The following is a 23,381-nucleotide window of genomic DNA, read 5'->3' on the forward strand; positions in this document are numbered from 1 at the left end:
GAAGAAGAGTTACATGACATAAAGCAGCAGCAGAGCACCCCAGCCTTTACAGTGGCACCACAGAGGATTGATGTATGGGCTCTCTGAGAAATGTCCCCTTTCTCTTTTTAATCTGCTGGACATTCTGCTGTGGATGGGAATAAATAGTCCATGTGTGTGTGTGTGTGTGTGTGTGTGTGTGTGTGTGCGTGCGTGCGTGCATGTGTGTGTGTGTGTGTGTGTTAAAAGGTGGGGATGCATCACTCCCGTGGGAAAAGGTAATGACTGTCCCACTAATAAAGAATCATTATAAACAACTTTAGCAGATCAAAGAAAAGATGTATTCATTGAAGTCCGAGGATGACCGATAGATCAGCGGGGCTTTCAACAAATGCCCTCTGTCCTCTCTCTCTGCACAATACAGAGGCAGAAAGCCCATATAAATGTCCAACCTGGGTTTAACAGCGAGCTTGTTAACTTTTATAGACGTGTGTAAGATCACAACCAATAAATCGCGATAAACTGAGATGCCATCAGGTGAACGGAGCCTTACATGGAAACTATTTGATTTTTTTTTTCCTAGACGTCACTGTTTATAGAAGCGGCGCAAAGGGAAGGTCAAACCTTTTAGGTGACTTGTATACAAAGACCAGTAAAACACAGAACTCATATATTTCCTCATTATTTAAATGAAGGTAAAACAATATTATTGTGGACTAATCGTCAGAACGTGAGGATCTTTCCCACGACAGTGACTGACTGACTGCTAGGTGCCCTTTTGTTGGTTCAGTTATGGTGAAGTAGTCCTACTTGTTGTTTTAGCACACCCTATGTACATGTTTACTCCTAGTTAGAATAGGCCGAAGAGTGTAAGAGGGAAATGTACAGCATGTGAGTTACAGAAGTGACAACTTTGACTGCTTGTTAGGGTTTGAAGGTACTAGAATTTCAAATTTGCTACCGATGCCCAGGAAAATGAGAGGATTTCAACCCCATCCTGCAATAACAGAACTAATTTTCAACTAATTTACCCAATTATTAGTTAGATTTAACAAAATAAAAAAGGTTTGTCATATAAATTATTATTTTCTTACAGATCATGAAAGTAAATTATGTTTTAGAACCTCACAGCTGGCTACAACAACAACAGAGACACATTTTCATAAATTATTGTTTAAAAACAGAAAAGTTAAATTTGGTCATTTTGTCCAGCCAGCAACCCGCCTGGTTTTTCATGTGTCCGTAATCCTCTCTGTGACAGCTCAATATTCCATCTGTGACCCGTTCAGCCTCCAATAACTGCTGCTAGCTGCTAGGTTAATGACAGCAAGTGGCTAACATTGTTGTTGCTAATTGCTAATAGTTAAAAGGCTAACGTTAACTTTTGCGCTGGCCAGGTTAGCATTTATGCTAACTGCTTACTAATTCAGTGTTGTTGAAACAAGAGCTTTACGGAACTTGTGCGTCAGTTATAAGCAGCAAAGACGGCTCTGTTGGTATCGATACTGTTGTAAACGACTGATTTTTACATTTTTAGATTCCAAGTATTGATTTTTTTAAAACCCCACTACTTGTAAAGCAAATTAAATATCATCATCAGAGCCATCTAGCCTTTAGCTGTACGATTTCAAATGCATTGCCTCTTTTGGGCTTCAGAGGGACTGTTCCAATATGAAGCTAAAGCCACCTAAAACATGACTGGTCAACACTGCTCGGACTACAAACAGAAATCGGAAGGCTTCTGACCGCCTCAGCAGACTCTGCAAATTCAGGTGGAAGATTAATATTGCATCCATCAAATGACAAGTACTGGCATTGTTAGTGTGAGCCAACGATTCACCCAGCGGACAGACTGCTAAAATAAGGGTCACAATCACCACGGGAGAAAAAAGAATTTGAAACAAGAACGCAAGTCTAAACAAGCTGATCTCTTAGGAAAACTGAATATCAATTTCAGCTCTGCGTTAAGACTTTGATTTTCTCATCGCCTGAGTCTACCTTTGACATGAGCGCTAGGTGAAACCCTGCTATACATCACGATTGCACAATGGTGTTTGTGCAGATTCCCATGAGGAACTGAAAAGTGCAAATATCTGTGATAAATTCCATCCTGTCACGTGTTGATTTACAGGTCAGGTCTGCATCAGTGGGTGAATTGGTGCGTAAGCGCATGTGCCGGCACGTCGAGTGTGTGAAAACGCCCGTGGTCATTTTTCATCTCTTAGTTAGTGTAAGTGTAGTGTTTGTTAGAGCGTGCGCATGTGTATGCATGCCTGAGTGTGAGAACGTTTCATCCTGGCTTTTTGCACAAGCCAATATCTGTTTCTTCACTCGTTACCTTTAATCTCTGATTACCATGCAGCTGTTTTCCAAAATCCTGTAACGGTTGACTGATTTAGCATTGTTTTCCTGCTGTGGCCTGTCCGAGCACGGGTCGAATGGCACCAATAACTGTTAATTACTTAATTATGGAGATAAGAATATGGTCCAGGACAAAACTGGCAATGATTAATGCAAAGTCTACAAAGAGTTTTCTTCCTGCTTGGAAATATGCACAAATATACACACAAACGCAATCCCACATTTTACCCTGTTTTAACCTGAGATCTCTATCTCTGTTTCCAGTGTTCATCCCTTTTTTTGTCTTTTGTCTCTGCCCATTAACATTCAACTGAAAGTACAGGAGAGGGGGGCGGATGCACGAATAGCAACCGCAGATTCATCACGTTTTTTTTCTCCCTTTCTTTCTCTTCCTTCATGAATTATGGAGAGCCTCCCCCGATACATTTAGTCGAGCCACTAGTAAATTAAATGCGGTGTGCTGCCATGCCACACGGGAGCCAACAGGCCGAGCAGGGATATATCAGCCTGTGCTGCTGTGGCCGAAACATTCATACATCTCCCTCCAGTGTTTACATAAACCAAAACCAGAAAAGCTACGTTTCTACTTTTGTTCTTTTGGTGTGTTTTTTTAAACACACCACACCCCTTTTTTATGCCAACACTGCTCTCAGTTAAAAAAAGCAACACACATATTAAATCTATCAACAGCCAAGCAGCCAACATGACTGATCATGCAGCATCATAGAAGTGATGTAAGCGCTATCACAGCAGAGTAATTCAAAACAGGCCGGTTGTGCAATGAAAGTATTTGACCCGAAGCCAGAAGAGAAGCTATGATTGACTTTTAAACGCTGCTTTTAAACGCTACGTTTTAGACGCTTTATCCACCTCGGTTCTCAGCCTTCACACTGCTCCATATTTCTCTCCAGAAACAGGCACAAATGGGGGTGCTGGCCCCCTTCTTGCCCCCTGATTTATAGCGCTATGGTAGTAAAATGGCAGACTAGAATAACATGGGTGGTAATAAATGACTATAAGACAGCGACTAGCAGCTGTTAATGCTACAGCCATTAGGCTGAAAAATGAAGGGTGCCTGTGATTCCATCAGACTTATACTTTTGCTTTATGCCATGCATTAGTGTACGTCGTGCTAAGTGGCAACCCATATAGACATTAATCGTCTGCTGCATCCAAAATGTTCTGCAGGTATCTTGAAACCAAGCAGCAACAATATCAAGCTAAAGATTAAGATAGGACTCGAAATGCTAAAAAAAATCAGACATAGGAAATGTTTCCAACGGTTATTTTCAGCTAGGCATATACCATTGACAGAGTGTGACATTGCTTTTTCACAATTACATTTTGAAATTCAGTATTCCCAGTAATTCTCTGTTACCCTGACAGTTTGAGCTTGTTCACTGTCTCACTGGGAGTTTGATGGATGGTTTCTCAGTCTGCTACGTCTGGATTCAGTAGACTGGTCTGCTATGTGAGCCCGTCTACATGCCAGGGGTGTCAAATTCTGCATTTTTTAAAGACACTGCTAAAAAAAAAAAAAAGCAGCATTGATAGTCTTATCATAGAGCATTTTCATGTAGATAAATTAAGACCTGTTAATGCAAACACCTGGCAACCATTTGAGATGAAATGTGTCTGTCTCTGTTTAAAAATTCAATGCCAATTATTTGCAAAGCTTTGCCAGTCTTTCTGAGAGTTGTTGCAATCAGTCCAAGTCAGACTGCAATCGTTTGGAGACAGGTTGCCTCCCACAAACTGTGTAATTTGATTTGCCTTTAATTGCCTTTATTGAAAGCTGTCAGCCAAAGTTTGAGGATGTTGCACGCTCAACCTCTGGGAAACCAGGTAGTCACTGCAGCTACTTGCATTTGGTCTGTGGGGGCAAAATAAAAACCCTACATAATCACTGGGTAACCGTGCATTTTACCTAGTTACTGGAAGTTTGTCATCCTGTTTTTTACTCTTGTGTGACTGAGCTATAAGTAATGGGTTATTCCAGTCATTAAGTATTACATTGACAAGTAATATAAAAGATGATAGTTTATCATAGTAACAAGCAGAGGTCCTTGTTTTAGTCAGCAGTATGGATCAAAGTTCAAAAACAGTGAATGTCACTGACAGCGTTACATTGTAGCAGATGTCATGCTACCTACCTGTAGCAGCCTAGCGGCTACGTCACTCTACAGAGTTCCTTCATTGCCATTAAAAGCAACAACAAACACTTTTTATAAACTTACTAAGTTTACTATTCGCAATTTCCTTTATACCGGTACTGTTTAAGTAAAATCTTCAGATCACTCTGGCTAAATAAATAGTCAAGAGCAAAATGAGGTGCTTTGACTGCGTATTACTGCTAATAGTGACGCATTAATTTTTCAGGTCAGGCACAAAAACCCAATTGCTCTTTGGCTCTTTTCTTCAGTGGCTTCATACTGTGAAAATGGGTTGTGAGAATAAAGAGGCTGCACGCTAGTGATACTGGAGAAAGAAAAAAAAAGGGTAGGACTTGTAGGTTTGCATTACATGGCCAAGGACAATTAGCAGCTTCATCGAGCATGGCCAGAACAAATACCGTCCAGTCACCTCCCTCCTTCCTCATTTCCAGATGAGTGGGCCCAAATTCCTATTCAGCGTTGCAGAGGACACTAAGGACCAATAGCTAAAGTAAGAGGTGGGAAGGGCTGTAATTATTAAGGGGATTGTCTCAAGACTCTGTACACACCGTTCGGTGATAAACGTTTTAACATACAGGGTGAAACGCGAGAACCCTTTGAAGTGCGCTGCATGGAGAAAAATCACAGCTTCGCCATGTTAAGTTGGACTCATACACTCAACAAAAATATAAACGCAACACCTTTGTTACTGCTCCCATTCCCCATGGGATGGACGTAGAGACCTAAAATTCATTCCAGATACACAATATAACCATCCCTCCCAAACAGTGGTCACAAATCAGTCCAAATGTGTGGTAGTGGGCACATCTGCTATATTGAGATAATCCATCCCACCTCACAGGTGTGCCACATCAGGATGCTGATCTGACATCATGAGTAGTGCACAGGTGTACCTCAGACTGCCCACAACAAAAGGCCACCCTGGAATGTGCAGTTTTGTCTCACAGCAAAATGCCACAGATGCCACAAGCAATGAGGGAGCGTGCAATTGGCATGCTGACAGCAGGAATGTCAACCAGATCTGTCGCCCGTGCATTGAATGTTCATTTCTCAACCATAAGCCGTCTCCACAGGCGTTTCAGAGAATATGGCAGCACATCCAACCGGCCTCACAACCGCAGACCTCGTGTAACCACACCAGCCCAGGACCTCCACATCCAGCAGGTTCACCTCCAAGATCGTCTGAGACCAGCCACCCAGACAGCTGCTGGAACAATTGGTTTGCACAACCAAACAATTTCTGCACAAACTGTCAGAAACCGTCTCAGGGACGCTCAACTGCATGCCCTTCGTCCTCATCGGGGTCTTGACCTGACTCCAGCTCGTCGCCGTAACAGACTTGTGTGGGCAAATGCTCACATTCAATGGCGTCTGGCACGTTGGAGAGGTGTGCGCTTCACGGATGAATCATGGTTCACATTGTTCAGGGCAGATGGCAGCTGAGAATGTCCCAGTTCTTGCATGGCCAGCATACTCACCGGACATGTCACCCATTGAGCATGTTCGGGATGTGCTTGACCGGCGTATACGACAGCGTGTACCAGTTCCCACGAATATCCAACAACCTCGCACAGCCATTGAAGTGGAGTGGACCAACATTCCACAGGCCACAATTGACAATCTGATAGACTCCATGTGACCATGTGTTGCACCGCATGAGGCAAATGGTGGTCACACCAGATACTGACCGGTTCTGGGTCCCCAGACCCCCAATAGCGCAAAAAACTGCACATTCCAGGGTGGCCTTTTGTTGTGGGCAGTCTGAGGTACACCTGTGCACTACTCATGATGTCAGATCAGCATCCTGATGTGGCACACCTGTGAGGTGGGATGGATTATCTCAATATAGCAGATGTGCCCACTACCACACATTTGGACTGATTTGTGACCACTGTTTGGGAGGGATGGTTATATTGTGTATCTGGAATGAATTTTAGGTCTCTACGTCCATCCCATGGGGAATGGGAGCAGTAACAAAGGTGTTGCGTTTATATTTTTGTTGAGTGTAATTGAGTTGTGACATCTTAACCGTAGTGCAGCGAGAATCGTTATTTAAAACACTTTGTAAAAGGGCGGGTCTGTTTATTTGAGACTATCTGCATTTACTTGCGAAGAGCAATAGAAGAATCTGGGATGCTTTGATGCTCGGAAAACAAAGCCTGCACCGATATCTTTAATGATGAATGAAAAACAATGTTTCCTTTCAATGGGGCCTTTCATAGGGCAGAGTCAGGAACGATCTTTATGTGCTGATTAAAGGCTGTCGATGGTAAAATAGGCTGGACAACATTTGTAAAAAAGGGGCTTTGAAAGATGACTATAAAAGCAGACAGTGGCCTTTCATCTTGGCATCTGCGTGTGCCCATTACTGAGTTTCTGTGAAAAATAATGACTCTGCCTTCCAATATGATGAGCACTTTTTAAGTGGACCTCATTCTTCATGACCTATATCTATTGTCTTACCCTGTCAGCAGTGGGAATAGCACAGCTATTCATGTCCTATATCAAATACAGAGTCAGGGATATTTTTGCCATAAAGCACATGCCACTTCAGACTCGATAGTGAATATGTGCCTCCTATGAATTGTTGGATTTGCATGAATATTTATGGAATCGTAGTGGGAGTTACAGCATGTGAGGTAATTGCATTACAGATGGGGAGAATGGATGTGAGTCATAGCACATTTTACATTCTCATGTACAAATTGGCTATTGTATTAGAAATAAGAAAAGCCTTCTTGAAGTAATGGTTTCCAAATGAGCTTGGTAAACAAAGTAAATGATTTACTTTGAACCAAACGAACCATCCTGGGTGCTGCGCTTTGGTTTTTAAGCCACAGTCCATTTTGCTTTTTGTTTGAAGAAAACCACATTCCAATGGTGCGTTCTCATTATAGCGCCCATTGAGTAATTTGACAGGATTATATTGCATTTGTGTGGATCGCTGCTGATGATTCTCATACGAGAGGGAATCATTGCTGCAAACTTCCCTCTAATGTGCCCATTACTTTATAATGATGCCAAGTGTTCAATTTCACAGTGGTGGCATGAATTTGTAATTACCACATATAGATTTCCCAGTGTCTCCTGATTGCAGAAGAAACATACTGTACTCACTACTGCCCCGGGTCCAATAACCAGATGTGGAATAGTCTCCAGCTTGCCAGCAGCATCCCTCCCAAATGAGCCTCAGCCGGCTCCGGTGGGAAGTGTTTTCCAGTTAGCTATCTTGCAGCGATCAATACTCCACCTCCTCCCATAATGTTCACAGAAACCCAAACTTCTAATGAGGGACTTTTGTAGCCATGTTCCCCGAGCCCTGTAATGTATGCGGTCAATATGAGAGGAGATCTGCTGGATGAACACAAGACAGAGAGAGAGAGAGGATGGCGCGTTCAATATTAGGCACTGACCGTCTGGCGGACCGGACCTGACCCAGATTTACCTCAAACTGTCTCACCACACTATCTCTGAATTTCATCTTGCTTGATAAAAGGCTCTGGTTTTCTTAATCCACACTGAGGGATGAAGCACATTATGCCAGGCCCCAGTTTGTCAGATCCAGATTCGATTTTTGAAAAGGTTAATAGCTGCGCTCGCAAAAAACCAAGGCAAAATGTTTAGGATGAGGCCTTTCTGATCACAAATGGGCAAATATTTGTGGTACAAGTTTGGATGTCTCCTGATGACCTTTGTCAGAAAAGCGCTGATTAAACAGAAGGTAAAGTTGATGAGACAGCGTGGTTTTCAAGAGATGAAGGCCAAATCTATAAATCTCATTACTGCAAAACTTTCACCTGTATGCGTCTGACTGCCGGCAGAATGGAAGGCTCTGCATTTCAAGTCGTATTCATTTCTTTTGAAATAACACAAACCTACAGAGGTTATGTGATTGAATACAATAAGATAACAAGGTGGCGGCATGCAGATGGAAGCTAAACGCTAACGTTGCTACGACTGCTAGTGTAATGTTTACTAAGTGCTTAAATCAACATGTTAGCATGAAGTTCGGTATGTTTTTGGTTATGTAACTGCTTGTCAAGTATAGATAATCCGACCTTATGATCCAGCTAAAGGAGAATCCGTCAGACGGGTTTCAAGACATTTCATTCTAGACTGCAACTCCTGCCGTAGTAAATGCATAAAAGCATAGAAGGAAAATCTTCAGTCTTTGTGTCCGTGTGCTGAATCTTTAGTTGTCTGATCACAACTAATTTCTCCTCTAATTATTATATATATATATATATATATATACTTAGATTGCACTTTAAAAGAGCATTGTTTATTACTTGATCAACTTAACTGACAGTTGATATTTAACTGACAGCATGATGTCAGTCCCATCCTTCTGACTCGGTGACATTTTAGAGAGGATGTGCAGTTCCTGGGTCTCTTTGGCTCAGTTTCAGCTGTACTTGGTCCAAACTGGTGGACCAACCAACCAAACACTGCTATCCTTGGAGCCGAACCACTGCTAGTATCAAATAGAGCCCAGCTAAAAGAGGTTAGGGTTAGAAAGCCTTCAGCTTTCTAATTTCGTGTTTTGAGACGGCAGTGGAACGAATCCCTTTAGGTATTTCCTTTGTTTTATGGCACTTTGGAGCATTTAGGATGAAAAAGAGGGCGGGAAAGCAAGGCTGTTACTACCTGCGCCGCTAGTGTGTAGTCACGAAATTTGTCGGATTAATGGAAGCAAAAACCCACACCGTCATCAGCTAATAGAGATTAACTCACTGCACCTTAGAGAGTGTCCTTTTCCACAGAATAAATGAGGAATTAACAGCTCCTTCAGACAAGGTTCCCCGTTGTTGTAAATGTTAAGCTGAGTTTAACGCAGCCAGGTTGATACATTTTGCAGGTCTTAGCGCATTAAAAAGAGATTTAAATGAGCTTTGTTGATCAAGCAGCGGGAAGCTTTTGTTCTGCAGCCCATGATTTATTCAGAGACGGCGCGCTCGGACCGTCACTATTTTCTGTCTGTCGTGTTGCGGCCGTGCTTTCGTCGGCGGGCTTCATTTGTGTTGAGAAATGCCATCTGGCTCAGGCAGCGAAAGCCCTGTCAGAGACAGAAGCGGAGGGGAGGGGGGATAATGCGTGCGTACATGCAGCATGTATCTATTGACCTCAGGATGCTGGAAATGGACTCCTAACAAATTAGAATGTTTCTAACTAAGCGTTCACCTCCTGGAAGCGGGAACACTGTCAAAGAAAATATACTGACTAGTCTGAAATTAAATCACAGAATCAGAATATAGCCTGTTGCGTGAGCTATAGTACAGCAGGCTGCTATTCTCACGCAGAGAAAATAGGACTTCTGTCTGAATGTTATGCCAAGTGTCAGATGCATACACAAAATAACTGCACAGATAGCCAAATAAGGTGGGAAGCGATGCTCTTCAAGCAGCAATTGCAGTAGACTGAGCTGGAATTCGAGCCCTTTAAAGACTCCTTTGTGACACATAAACTGTACATCACTCTCCTGTCGGTCTTCGGCGCAATGAATGATGTAAGGTAGCTCCTTTTTCTTCCCGTCTCCGTTATTAGTCTTTGCTTGGCTGCCTGCCACTGGTTCGTGTAAACCGCAGTTGTCCTTGCTGATGTACTTTGCTATTTGGTGTACAAACAAAAGTGACAAATACCCTCAAGTCCAAAAAGGCCCATTATCTACTGCTTCTCATGCGCCGCAGCATCCGTCTTTTTACGAGCACATTACGTGCGCTCACATGAAGCATGTTTGACCGAGGAATGAGGAATGGCATTCGATACAAAATAGATGTGCTGAAATGTGGCAAGGACAAACAATACAGCGCCGGTTGGCGTTGTAAATTTGAATCGTTAACGACAGCCTGCGTTCACACGGCGTTACAATCCATCACACGTCCCCTGAGAGTCATTGATTATTAAAACTAGATTATTGGTATCGGAAGAGCGACGTACACTATATTACGCCTAAACACAAAGCATGAACCGGGACTGCGAAAGGGGACGGCAGTTGCGTAAGTCAACTCAGTAGTCTTGTGTGCTGAGTCCTGGTTACGCTTCCAAAGACTGAAAACAGACTTTTGACTAACAGGCTACAGGTGTGCATGTGTAAATGAATTCTGGCAGTTGCTTGCATTTCAATCTGTAAACAAAGAGCATGAATCACATTGATCAAATCCATATGGAAACAGTGGTGAGAAAAATGGCCAGTCCCACATATCCATGGACGTTGGACCATTTACAAACAGTGCATATGCACAAATCCTGTGAGCAAAAACACAAATGCATAAACATGAACACTACTATTCTAATACTATTACTAATAATAATAATGACGATTAATAATGATTATTATTACTGTTTACTTTTGATCATTAGCTACACATTTCCAAAACAACATAAGCAACAAAAAGCTCAGAATTAGAATGAAATAAATAGCAGCTTGGCTCTAGATCGGCTCTAGATCGGCTCTAGATTGGCTCTAGATTGGCTCTAGATTTCAAGAATATTTCTATGCAGATATTAGTGAAAGATGCTCATTATTTTGTGGGCTCATTCTTGTTTGTTTTTTTATGAATTACCATTTTGGCTTCATGTGAGATGTCGCAGGACTTTTGTCTCATCAGTTCACAGAATATTTTCCTAAAAGTCATCAAGTCATATTATGGCAAATGTGAGATGAGCCTTTGTGTGTCTTTTCGGTCAGCAGTGGTTTTCTCCTTGGAACTTTCCCACAGATGCCATTTTTGCCCGGTCTCTTCCTTATTGTTCAGTCATGAACGCTGACCTTAACCGAGGCGAGTGAGCCGTGCAGTTCTTTAGATGTTGTTGTGAGCTCTTGGATGAGTCATCGATGCGTTGTTAGTGTCATTTTGGTAGGCCGCTCCCGAAAAGACGCACCACTGTTCCCGATTTTCTCCATTTGTGGATAATGGCTCTCACTGTGGTACACTGGATTCCTAAAGCCTGAGAAATGTCTTTGTAACCCTTTGAGATTGATACACATCAGTGCTTCCTTATGTTAGGGCCGTGTAGGTTTGGGTAGCGTTTGTCCAGAAAAATAAGACATCGGAAAAGGGGGCAAATACTTTTTCACAGCGCTGTATATAAAACAGCACCGCTGTTTGAATCTGCCGCTGAGGCGTTTTCACTGATCTTCAGAAGTAGAAGTTTATTTTCACACCTGTTTTCAGGTCTCTTTCCAAACATCTGAGAAGATTGCTTTTCACCTTCACTTTTTAACTAAATGTTGTTTCTACATCTAAAGTTGCTTTTAGCATCTTTTCTTGAATATATAGAAAAAATTATAGATATCTTAAAAACATAGCATTTAGTATTGTAAGGAAAAAAGTCTTATTCTTCCAGGTTTTTATATTTCTTGGTACAAAGATCTAAATACCACGTCCGGTCACATCGCTATATTTGGAATTACGTGTTCCTTTCACAGACCAAGTCAGGCATGTGAGAACATCATCTTTCCCTTCGATCACCCCTCCTGTTTTTTTCTTTCCTCCTGAGTGATACCGTGTCTTCTGCCTCTCTGCACAGGTTAAGAGAAAGTTGAGACTGAGTTCAATCAATGCTCTGAATTACCAGACGAAGAACGATGGAGCGGCCCATTAGTATGACTGACCCACTTAGGATCTGGTCATAACAGCCAAATAAAGTGGGTTTCTAGCCAGCCTCAGAAAGCCATGTTTTCAGAATAAAACAAGTTTTTCTCATTACTGACCTGTCTGGCCAGAAGAAGACAGAGCGTATTGAGCATGAGCCATGGAAAAACTTAATATCAGCTGGATCAAATACCACTAGGGCGTCATATTAATATCATTAGATCATGAATTTTCCAAGCCCTGTTTTCTGTTTTCATGTCATATTAAAAACGGTCGGAATGAGCGTTTACATTGCGTAAAGCCACTCACCTGAAAACTGAGAAAACCCCCTGAACATTTTGTCAGGATCTCAGTTCCTTGTTGTGTTTCGCATGAAATCAGGCACTGACTGCCGGAGGAGGAGGAGGAACCTCCCGGGATTGCAGCAGAGGGGCCGTTATTAGACGTGACCTTTACATGAGGAGTGTCAGAGGAAAAAACAAGCCAAGAGGGGTAGAACGGCCATTCTCAAAACAGCAGCAGGTTAAAGCAGCCTTTCCTTTTTTATCCTGGCCACACTAAATCCATGTAGACCAAAAGTATGAAGATAAACATTAGTAAATGAGGAGGCCGGGGAGGGTTGCTGTCCCTCAGTGACCTGCCAGGAACAGTTTGCTTGCTTTTACAGCTCAGGCACATTTTGAAAAGATCTTTGAGCATTTACAATATTCATCATCATTGCTCCTGCTCGACGTTGTTCAACTACTTAGAGTTTGTTGCGCTAATTTGACATGGGATTCTGCCTTTTCCATGTGCTTTTAGACATTAAATTAGGAACATTCTTACGCGATCAAACAATGAAATTACCTATAAACAAGGTCAATGAATGTGGCAATATGAATCATAATACGTAAATGTACAGAAATATACAGTTAACAGTTGGTTTAAATAATAATGGATTGCATGCCCTGGGACAGAGTGACAGAGGCGAGGCTGCCATATCGCACCATCACCAGTAGGCGAAGAGTCTTGGCCACAGACACAATACGGAGAGTGTCTGAGCCGGGGCTCGAACCAGCAACCTTCGAATCACAAGGCGAACTGCCAACTCTTGAGCCACATTCGCCCTAAAGAGCAATGATAATAATACTTATGTGATGTAACACAAGCTTATAGGGATCATGTTATATACTTTTCCATGGCATTACATTTGAATTCAACAGTTCAATCTTTCAAATAACGGACAGATATTTGTGAAATCATGATACATTTGTGAATGTGTTTTAACAATCTAAATATGCATATGTACAGACAGATACATTTAATAATCATGACAATTATGTTGTATTACATTACAGTGATTTAACGTTAATTTACATTTGAAATGTGAAATCACAGTCTATTTATGTAACTTTAATGATATTCTAGAACAGAACAAAACTGTAAAATGCAGTAAAATACTTTTATATTAGGATTTTTCCTACAGTACAGCCATACCCACGACCTTGTGGTTGTTAGTTCACATTCATTGGCCGATGCTTAGCATCATGTTATTATGTGTCCCAACATCCAATGGCATGTCACATTGTTTTCATGGCCACACCCTCACCCTAGGTGCAGAGGCCTATTTCTGTTCAGGAATGTTGTGAATACTTTGAGATTTATATTAATTGCAATTCCTACCTCTACATTTATTTTGGCCGTGCAATGTTTTATATGTTTTTAGTTTTTATTCCTATTAATTATATTTTCACTTGTTGCCTCTGAATTATTGAATCAGACCTAGATGACATGAAATTTTCAGCGCAATTATAATTCAAATACTCCTTTAATTATTGATTATTCTCATTAATTTTTGATCATTTTATATATTTTTCCATAGTATTACTTTTGGATTTAACAGATCATTCTCTCACATAACAGACAAATATTTGTCAAATTATGATACATTTCTGAATGTATTTTTACAATCTAAATATGCATATGTAAATTGTGTTTTACTATATTTACAGTGATGTTATGTTATTTTACCTTTGACATGTAAAATCACAGTCTACTTATGTAAATTTCATGATATTCTAGATAGACAGTACAAAACTGTAAAATACACAGTAAAACACTTTGACATTACTATTTTTTGGAACAGTGTACCAGATGATAATTTAAAAAAACACTGTGTTGGAGCTCAAAATGGGAACACGAAGCTTCTTCACTCACACCTACACTCACACATGCACATGCTCCTATGATAATGTAATTATGACAAATGCAGTAAGATGAGAGGCAGTGAAGTGATGTAACCAGGTCAAGTAAAGTTGAGCCGCGCGCGTCACTAAGACGACAAGTCGGTGCACGCTGAGACTGAAGTCTGATGATTCCCATCAAGCGTCTGATGGACACAGATGAGGGGGATTTAGTAAAGATGAACATGACTGACACAAATGAGCTGAAGATATATATCATTTTGAAAATGAATGCATTAACTGTTGACACGAGAGACACTTAAACACTGGATTTTAAACACTGTAGGTTTTATGTTGGCCTCCTCCTAAGTGAGATATTAAACTGTTTACGTGGCTCTTTAAGCCTTGGTAAACATGTGCAATAGCATACTTTCAACATAGTGCCAGTTTTTCTGATTATTTTTAATAATTCCCATATTTCTACTTTGTAATGAATGGAGGAAAAAAAAAGTGGATGACAGCTGGAATCGCACCCTGTAGCTAATGAGTAACTCATTCTGAAGACATCTGCATCGGGGCATGTTTAGTGTGGACCAGAAGGCCGGGTGGGGGTGTAGCATTGGATTTTAGTCTGTGTAGATGGGGATCGCGATGCCTCATTAGGCTACAATCTCAGCAAAACAAATCCTCTGGCCACACTGAGGCTGCTCAGTCCTGGAGGATCATTGATATTCATCAATGAATTGGTGCTAAAAGAGCTCATAAACAGGGTAACACATGTGCCGGCATGTGCACCGCATGAAAACGCCACACATTATGCGCAAAGGATCCATAATGTTCTTTGTCAATCTACTGTTCCCGCACAGCAGCAATATGGTACGCTGCTTCTTATTAGCGAGGTTAATTATGTTATTTTCTCGCAAATGCCACCGACATTTACTATTACAGACATGGGATATTGTCAAATACAAATAAAATGGGACTTATGGTATGGGAGGGGGTGGTCATACAATTTTAATTCCAGCCTATATTGTTTGTATTAGTGTGGAGCAGTTCTTACCTTTGGGGTATGCTCTGTGAAACCAGTCCTTGTAAGCCATTCAATGAGAAATCCTACTCATTCGCATGCAAATGTTATGGGTTAATATTTGTTCCCCTGATTTGCAATAACCCAAAGTCCACCTCCTCTAATAAGCACAATGAATAATGCACAATGCTTATACAATGTTTAGAAATGCATATCTTTGGAGATGAAAATCCCAGCCAACCTTGGGTGAGTTAATGGGATAAGACTATTCTCCCTGGAGGATGTAAAAGAGGCTCAGCAAAGTCCAGTAAACACTTGAGCTTCTCTAATGTGAGAGCTGTTGCTCAGTGCCAGAGCTTAAAAACTGACAGTGTAGTATGCTTGTAGCAGCATATTTAGGGATTAGAACTGAGCCAATCCTATATTGTGTGTGTTTGTTTGCTAACTCTGCTACTAATTGCAAAAAAAAAAAAAAAAAAAGTACATCCCATACATGACCTGTCAGTCAAACAGAGTGAGTGGCTCATGCTTTGTCAGTTTGTGTTAGGGTTCTTCAAGTTTCTCTTATTTCTCTATCCTCTCTCAGCCGTTCTGTTTATCACCGTTTGTCCTGCCAAGCTCTATTTTTTTGGTTTATTCTAAGTAAACTGTGGCTGCTGGTTAAAGACATATAAAACGCGTGTTGCTGTGAGCCAAGAAATCAGTTCTGGCAGGAAGGTGCCTTGTGTATGAGAGGTTAAAGTGGGGATAAAAAGAAACTGTGGATAAATATTCTGAATAACAGAAAATTAAATTAAATTAAAACTGTTTTTTAAACACAAGGTAGTATAAGCGTATGGGAGGAATGGAAGGGGAGTGAGAATAGAGCCTTGAGGTACTCCAAACAGAAAGAAGAAAATGACAAAATGATAAAAATGATACAGAATCTGCTGGTCTTTGGATAAAATAATCATGGCTTTAGAAGGTTTTTTTTTAATCTTTTGTCACTCAGCATATGATACACACAGATTTGTGTCACATACTGTAATCAGGTCAAGGAGTACTAGAACCAAACCCATGCAGGCATCAGAGAGTCATTTATCAGCTGGAGGACTAGTACACAGTTTATATATGCTCATATCATAGAGTAAATTTAGGCAGACAAAAAAATATTAATCATAATAATAATAACAATAAACATACATTTCTTCCATTGTATTTCCAACACTTTCTGCAAGCTTTTACTGCAGAGTTAATCTGGGCCATGAGATGCCTCACAGTTACATAAATCACTGCCTCTTATCTTACAGCATTCGTCTTAATCACATTATTAGAGGTTTGCATGTGTGCATGTGTGTGTAGGTGTGTATAAAAAAGAGTTGAAGAAGCTTCCTGTGGTCATTTGATTCCCAATACAATGTGTTCTAATTACTGCCTGGTAGGCAAGCGTGTGTCGGTGCTGATGTGGGGAAACGAACATTGTGAATTCTCATTCAAAGATATTTTCAGATACTGAAACGGAGCTAATTCAGTGTGCTTTGGTTTCAGTAAGCAAACAATTCCTGGCACTTCCTGTCATTAAATTTATGATGATTTTTACATTTTCACATTAGAGATTTCTTCACCTTTCCAAACAAAATCTATAATGGAAAAGCAGAGCAGAGCTAGCTTGTTCCCTATAAAGCACTTGTTCATATTTGTATACCACTGTCAACAAATCAAGTTGCACTTTATCTCCATCTCTATCCACACTTTTATAATGTATATTTATGCAGTCATAATGAAATGCATAATCTTTTAATTCTGGTGTTTTAAAGTCCTGTTTCCACAGTTGTGTAAATAAAGCACCTCACCATATAGTCTGCCTTTACAAACATTTATAAAAGTATGAAATTTCACTGTTGTTGGTTTCAAAGAATCCTTTAGTTAGATTTAATTAAAAAAAAAAAAATAGTATTTTGAGTTCACTTTAGTCACTTGTTTTATTTCTAGGAAATACTGGGCCTCAAACAAATACTTTTACTCAGTTTACTTCAAAAAGTAATTTCAAGTGGTTGTAATTCAATTCAATTCAGTTCAATTTTATTTATACAGCGCCAAATCACAACAACAGTCTCCTCAAGGTGCTTTATATTGTAAGGTAGAACCTACAATAACACATGCAGAGAAAAACCCAACAATCATATGACCCCCAATGAGCGAGCACTTTGGCGATAGTGGGAAGGAAAAACTCCCTTTTAACAGGAAGAAACCTCCAGCAGAACCAGGCTCAGGGAGGGGCGGGGCCATCTGCTGCGACCGGTTGGGGTGAGAGAAGGAAGACAGGATAAAGACATGCTGTGGAAAGTAGTTGTGTCACACCCAACTGTGTAATGTAAGTCCTGAGAAATTCATTACGTTTTTCTCTAAAATGTTGAACAGACTCATCAAACCTGCCCGAAACAGTGTTTTGTTGAACTAAAACAAATTACTTGTAAACTACTATTACTAGTACACTTAAACTGAACTTTTTACTGAACTAACTGAATTTGAGTCTGATACCAGTTCACTGATACATATTCCACGATCAGTGATACTTTAGGAACCAAAGGTCTTCAGCCACAGAGTTGCAGACCACATAAAGTTACAGAGTCGCCAAGTGCTGGAACACATATTCTATAAACGTCACCGATGCTGTGCTGACTTTCACAAAAACTGTGCATCGGGAGCTTCAAGGCGTTTCCATGGAGGCAGTTATAGCAGAAATCCTGTTTTGGGACATGGGTGTTATCTTGATCTTGGATTTGAGTCCAAGTGAAAAGTTATCCAAATTTCATGTGACATATAATTGGTCGAACAGCCTAATCTTTGGGGCTGTCGCTGGCAGTGGCAGCATGGAAAAGCCCTTGATGAGATGTCTTCCCAGTATTTGATTGTTTTCTAACTTTTCACTAGATTAAGATTAAAACACCAGTAGTGATAAATGTCAATAATGAGTCTGTCAGAATAGAAACACAGATTTGTGTTTTGTGTTAACAAGTGTTGCTTTTTGTAGAAAACACAAACCCTGTGCTTAATACTGTGGCTTGCTGTTAATTTCAATCTTTAATCATTGCCACTATGTTTGCACTTTTTTATATGCAACAAGGTGAAAGCAGGTTGGATCTAGGATAGATTATGAAACACATTAAAATCCACAGAATATAAGAAAAAAAATTACCTTTACAATCTCTTTATAAAACGTTTAAGCGAAGAGGAATTTACAGACTCTGTTTTTTAATATAGACTACTTTTTTTAGTTTATCGTTTTGTAGCACACCGTTTTATAGTTTAATATTCCTTGTTTCATATAGCAAGGCATATTAAAGTGACACAGGTTTGAAAACACTTAGAAATACCTTTAAAAATTAAATTAAATTACACAAACAGCCTTATGTTGGATACAGTTGTATCATTTTAAGCCTGCGCAGCTACAGCGCAGTATGAAAGGTTGAACTCAGGCTTCTAATAACTTCCTCCATCACCCTCACCCTGATCCGCTGAGCCCGGCTTCACTATCTCTGTTTGCAAGAGGTGTTTTCATCAGTTCACCACATGTTTACATCACTTATAAATCTCTCAGCCAGGCAGAGTTGAAGAGAGTTTGGCCCGAGCTCAGACGCACAACCTCCTCCCTTCAACACATACATTCCCTCCCACAAAGAACACATTCCACACTCCTCTTGTCGAAAGGATACCCATCTGCCCCTGAGCCAAATTCCAGCCATGTTTTCTGGGAACGTAGCGCTCAGCTTTTGTGTGCCTCCCCTGAGAAGACCTAGGCCTCCCCTCACCAGGGCCAAAAACGCTACAAATTATTGAGGGAGCAGACAGTGAAGTCTTTCTTTTAACCCCTGACAGGTACTGCTGGGCTATTATCAAGATGTTAATGGAAGAGACAGAGCTGTGTGACACAGCAGGGATTGCGAGGGTTTCAGAGGTGCACACCTTCATGAGCGGGCCTTGTTACATCAGCTATGTTTTGACATCACGTATTGTTGAATATTCATTAAGCGCCGCAATCACTTTGGATCAAAATCGTTTCAAAACCAAACAAAAAACACACAGAGGTGATTCTGACACAAGAAATTCCTCTGTGCGTTATGTGGGGGATACACAAGTCCAAAATGAGGCGTGGAGGGGGGGACTCAGAAGAGGGGACGCGTATGAGATACTACATTCCTCACAGCTCTATCAGGCAGACATGAGACGATGTCAGAGAGGCCGCCCGAGGCTGCTCTGGTACGGTTCACTCTTATCTCCACAGATGAACCCTGCTGGCTCTGACCTGGCAACCGTCAGGCAGCTCCAACACAAAGCACACAGCTTCTAATGACAGAAGTGCAGATCAGTGGTAGGAGCACTCACATGGTGCCACTACACATTAGGCAGCTTTCTGTGTGGCAACAGGAAGCAGTCGCTCAAATTTATGTCCATAAAACCACAGACCATTTTAATGTCTTCTAGCATGAATGATCTTGTACTTGTGTGTGTGAGTGTGTGTGTGTGTGTGTGGATCGCATGCTCATTGTGTGGCAAGTTGCACTGGAGGCTTCTCTGCACTTGAACAGAGAAACAGAAAAAAAATGGTTTTTTTATACCGTCTTAATATGTATATTTGTTTTTAGAACAGCAGACTTAACTGCTGCTCTGAAAACAAACAGATTACAAAGGTTAACGTGGTTACTGACATGCAGTATTTATGTCTTGTACGTCAGCGGTCCCCAACCTTTTTTGCGCCACAGACTGGTTTATGTCTGACAATATTTTCACGGACTGGCCTTTAAAGTGTTGCAGATAAATACAACAAAATAAAACCACAAAAAACCACAAAAACCACAACCACAAAAAAAAAAAAATATTCATAACACACGGGAAAAGACCCAGGGAAACCGAGTTAATGATAAAAATTATTAAAAAAGTAATGATAAAAAACGATAAAAACCCTGAAAATTTGACACCCGAGCCTCAGCTCTGGCAGCCCAGTACCAACTGACTCCGTGGCCCAGGGGTTGGGGTTCGCTGTTGTACACAAATGAAATTAAAGTCCTTTCAAAATAAGTGCCCAGATGAATCCCTAGAAGCTTTTCAAAATCACATTGCTGCAGAACTTAACTTAAAATGTAGCTTAATTTTTTTTCTTTCACAGTCACTGGTCAAACATAAAAAAGGAGTGTCATCTTTACACTCCTGTACTTACTTACAATGTAAGGTGGCTAAATAGTGTTTGTTTTTCCGCACAAATACCAGTAAATTGTGCAGTATTTCAAATAACTTACAGTGTAATTTGTGTCTCTTTCCCTTGCCCAGAATTTAGGCACTACTTACATGAACTTACAAAATAATAATCCGTTCTTTCGTGGAAAAACATGAAATTATGGACTACCTAAAATTACTAATAAGTTCATTTAATTACAGGGGATTTAAATTCTTAGCGGTCATATTAAAAACTGTTAGTTGTGATTTACCCAAACTAGCAAACAGGCTTCATGCAGTCAGGCAGTTTATGCAAATGCAATAAATAAATTAAACTATATAATATTTTTCAGAAAAGAACTTTTTGTGAATATACTTTGGACTTCTTATGTGCATCTTCCACCACTCGCTCATGTGCCATTAAGCAGCTATATTGTAGCGCTTGTTTTCAGCCACATCTCTCATCAAATCTGATTTGATGCAAGCATCGCAGCATGTCAGCTCCTGTTGTAAGTTAAAGGAAAAGAGGCGATGAAATCATTTCCTGTCATCAGCCCCTCTGTTTGGTTCCCTGGCAACACAAGAGTGGCATCGGCGAGGACAACATCTGAGAGTGGCTTTGATCCTTGAACCCTGCTTCCTAATAAACCTCATCACGCACTGTAGATGAAATGTTAGATTAAGTCCTTACTCATAATGAAACTGTGCTTTCAAGCCAGACGCTCCTATTGACTGATATAATGAAACATTTTGTCTGTCATGGAAGTCTCAGAGAAATCAATCAGTCCCGAAGCTCATTAATCACGAATATTTGACGTCGGTCGGCTTTCGCGATCGCATTTGCATCAACAAATGCGCACAGCATCTTTGCTTAAGTTTCAAATTATTGAAAGAAAAAAAAACTATGCCGAGCAAGAGCTCACTGATACACAAGCCTTCCATGATCCAGTGTTTGTTCAGTGACAAGACTCTCCACATCCGTGGAAAGTCTAAGAGAGTGAATCCATACTGTGTATCAATATTCTCTATCTAGACCCAGTAAAAACATTGAATAGGATCAATGTTCAGCCCCGAGCCCTGAGATGTTCTATTAACAGTTTCACACAGTCATTTAAATCAGTGGGAAGAGATCGATTCAGAGTCATCCAGTGGTTGGTTTTTATGGTGGGAATATAAGTATGGATAAGACAGCAACAGCGCATTGAGTGATTCCTTTGTTGTTACTGCAAAAGTGTGCTTGAGACACCATACGTGGAATCAAAAAGCACATGAGTAAAATTATATAAAGAGAAACATCAAAAAGTCACGATTCTTTCTTTTTTTCTTTTTAATGCAGGTTTTGTGGGATTATAAAAATCTCTTTTTTAAGTGTAAATAAAAAATGTCGAATTCTATGCCAAAAAAACTAACACCAAGCACTTTGTTCAGATGTATTTTATCAGGATGAAAAGCCCGTAAAACAACACTGACAACCAGAAAGCATTAAGTGGATTCACTGAAACTTAAAATAATTACATTATTTTACCATAGTGCTCTTTAATGGTAATATGCAGGCCCTCGTGGATCAGGCATGTGAGCTGCACTAGATGCCTTGATAGGATTTCAAGGGTTGTTTATGAAAGGGTGGAACCTGCCTATTTTACTGGAGTATTTTATCTTTGTTTGTGCTTTTCTTGAACTCTTCTGTTTAAAGGTAAATACTGGACGAATACACCCGTTAAAAATCCCCCTCGTTCATAATATTGGGCAGGTCCTTTTTGGGATGCCAAAACAGCTGCGACCCCTCGGGGGAGCGGGGAGTGTCCTGTGGTTTCTGACATCAGGGCGATGGCAGGAGATCCTTTGGGTTCTGTGAGTTGCAGGGTGGGACTTAATGCATTGGGCTTGTTCCAGGACATTCCATGTATGCTGTATTGGAATGAGATCTGGGAAGCTAGGAGGCTGGGTCAAGGCTCTGTGTGTTATGTTTCTCCAGTTGTCCCAGAGCAGTTTTTGTGATGCGGAAGGCTGTTGCCATCAGAAAGTCCCATTGACATGTGTTTGTGTAGATTGTCACACCTACTTAGCATCAACACAAATGCCATGATAAGATCTTCAGCAATGGTGGTATAGTAGTTAGCCAGCCCGTTCTCACTCCCGAGGCGTAACATGTCGACGTTTTGTCACGTCCCGCGGCGTTTCTGAGGAACGCGAAAGGAGACCTTCAGCGTTCTTATGGTACGCGGCGGGTTATGGCTGGAATCCAGTGCAATGACGCTCCCGCGGTAATAGACGTTCCAGCCCTGTATTCCAGCCCTAAACCTAACCTTATCCCTAGCCCTAACCAGGACTATAATGATGTTAAATAGCGTGTTTCTAAGCGATTTGAAGAAAAAGAGCGAACATGTGTAGATGGAGTCCAGACGGTTCTCATATTTCCTCTTTTTTCCGAGGTCGTCATTTAGGAACGTGGTGGGTAGCCGAAAACGTAATATGTTGACGATTTGTCACCTAGCGTAAAATGTTACGCTTTGGGAGTGAGAACGTGTTGTAGTTAGCATAGCTCCCTTCCAAGCAGTTGACCCGGGTTTGAATCCTGGCCATCGCAGCACAGCATCTTTCGCAGAATTTCCCGGAGTTACCCACCTGAGGGATTAATAGCGTTTTATCTGACATGCTGAGAATTAACCTGTCACTGTACAGCTAATTTTGCTAGATATACAGTAACGTGGGAAATGACCACACTCAATTGATGTAGCTAAGTAGGCAAGCTGGAGGTACTTGCGCATCACTATTTGCTCTTTAGGTTAGACAGCACATTGCCTGTTGACGCCCAAACCAAATGCAGGCATACACTGATCAGTCATACCATTATGAGCACTGATGAAGGTGAAGTAAACACTGATTATCT

Source organism: Astatotilapia calliptera, chromosome 9 (assembly GCF_900246225.1).
Source record: "Astatotilapia calliptera chromosome 9, fAstCal1.2, whole genome shotgun sequence".
Classification (NCBI taxonomy): Eukaryota; Metazoa; Chordata; class Actinopteri; order Cichliformes; family Cichlidae; genus Astatotilapia; species Astatotilapia calliptera.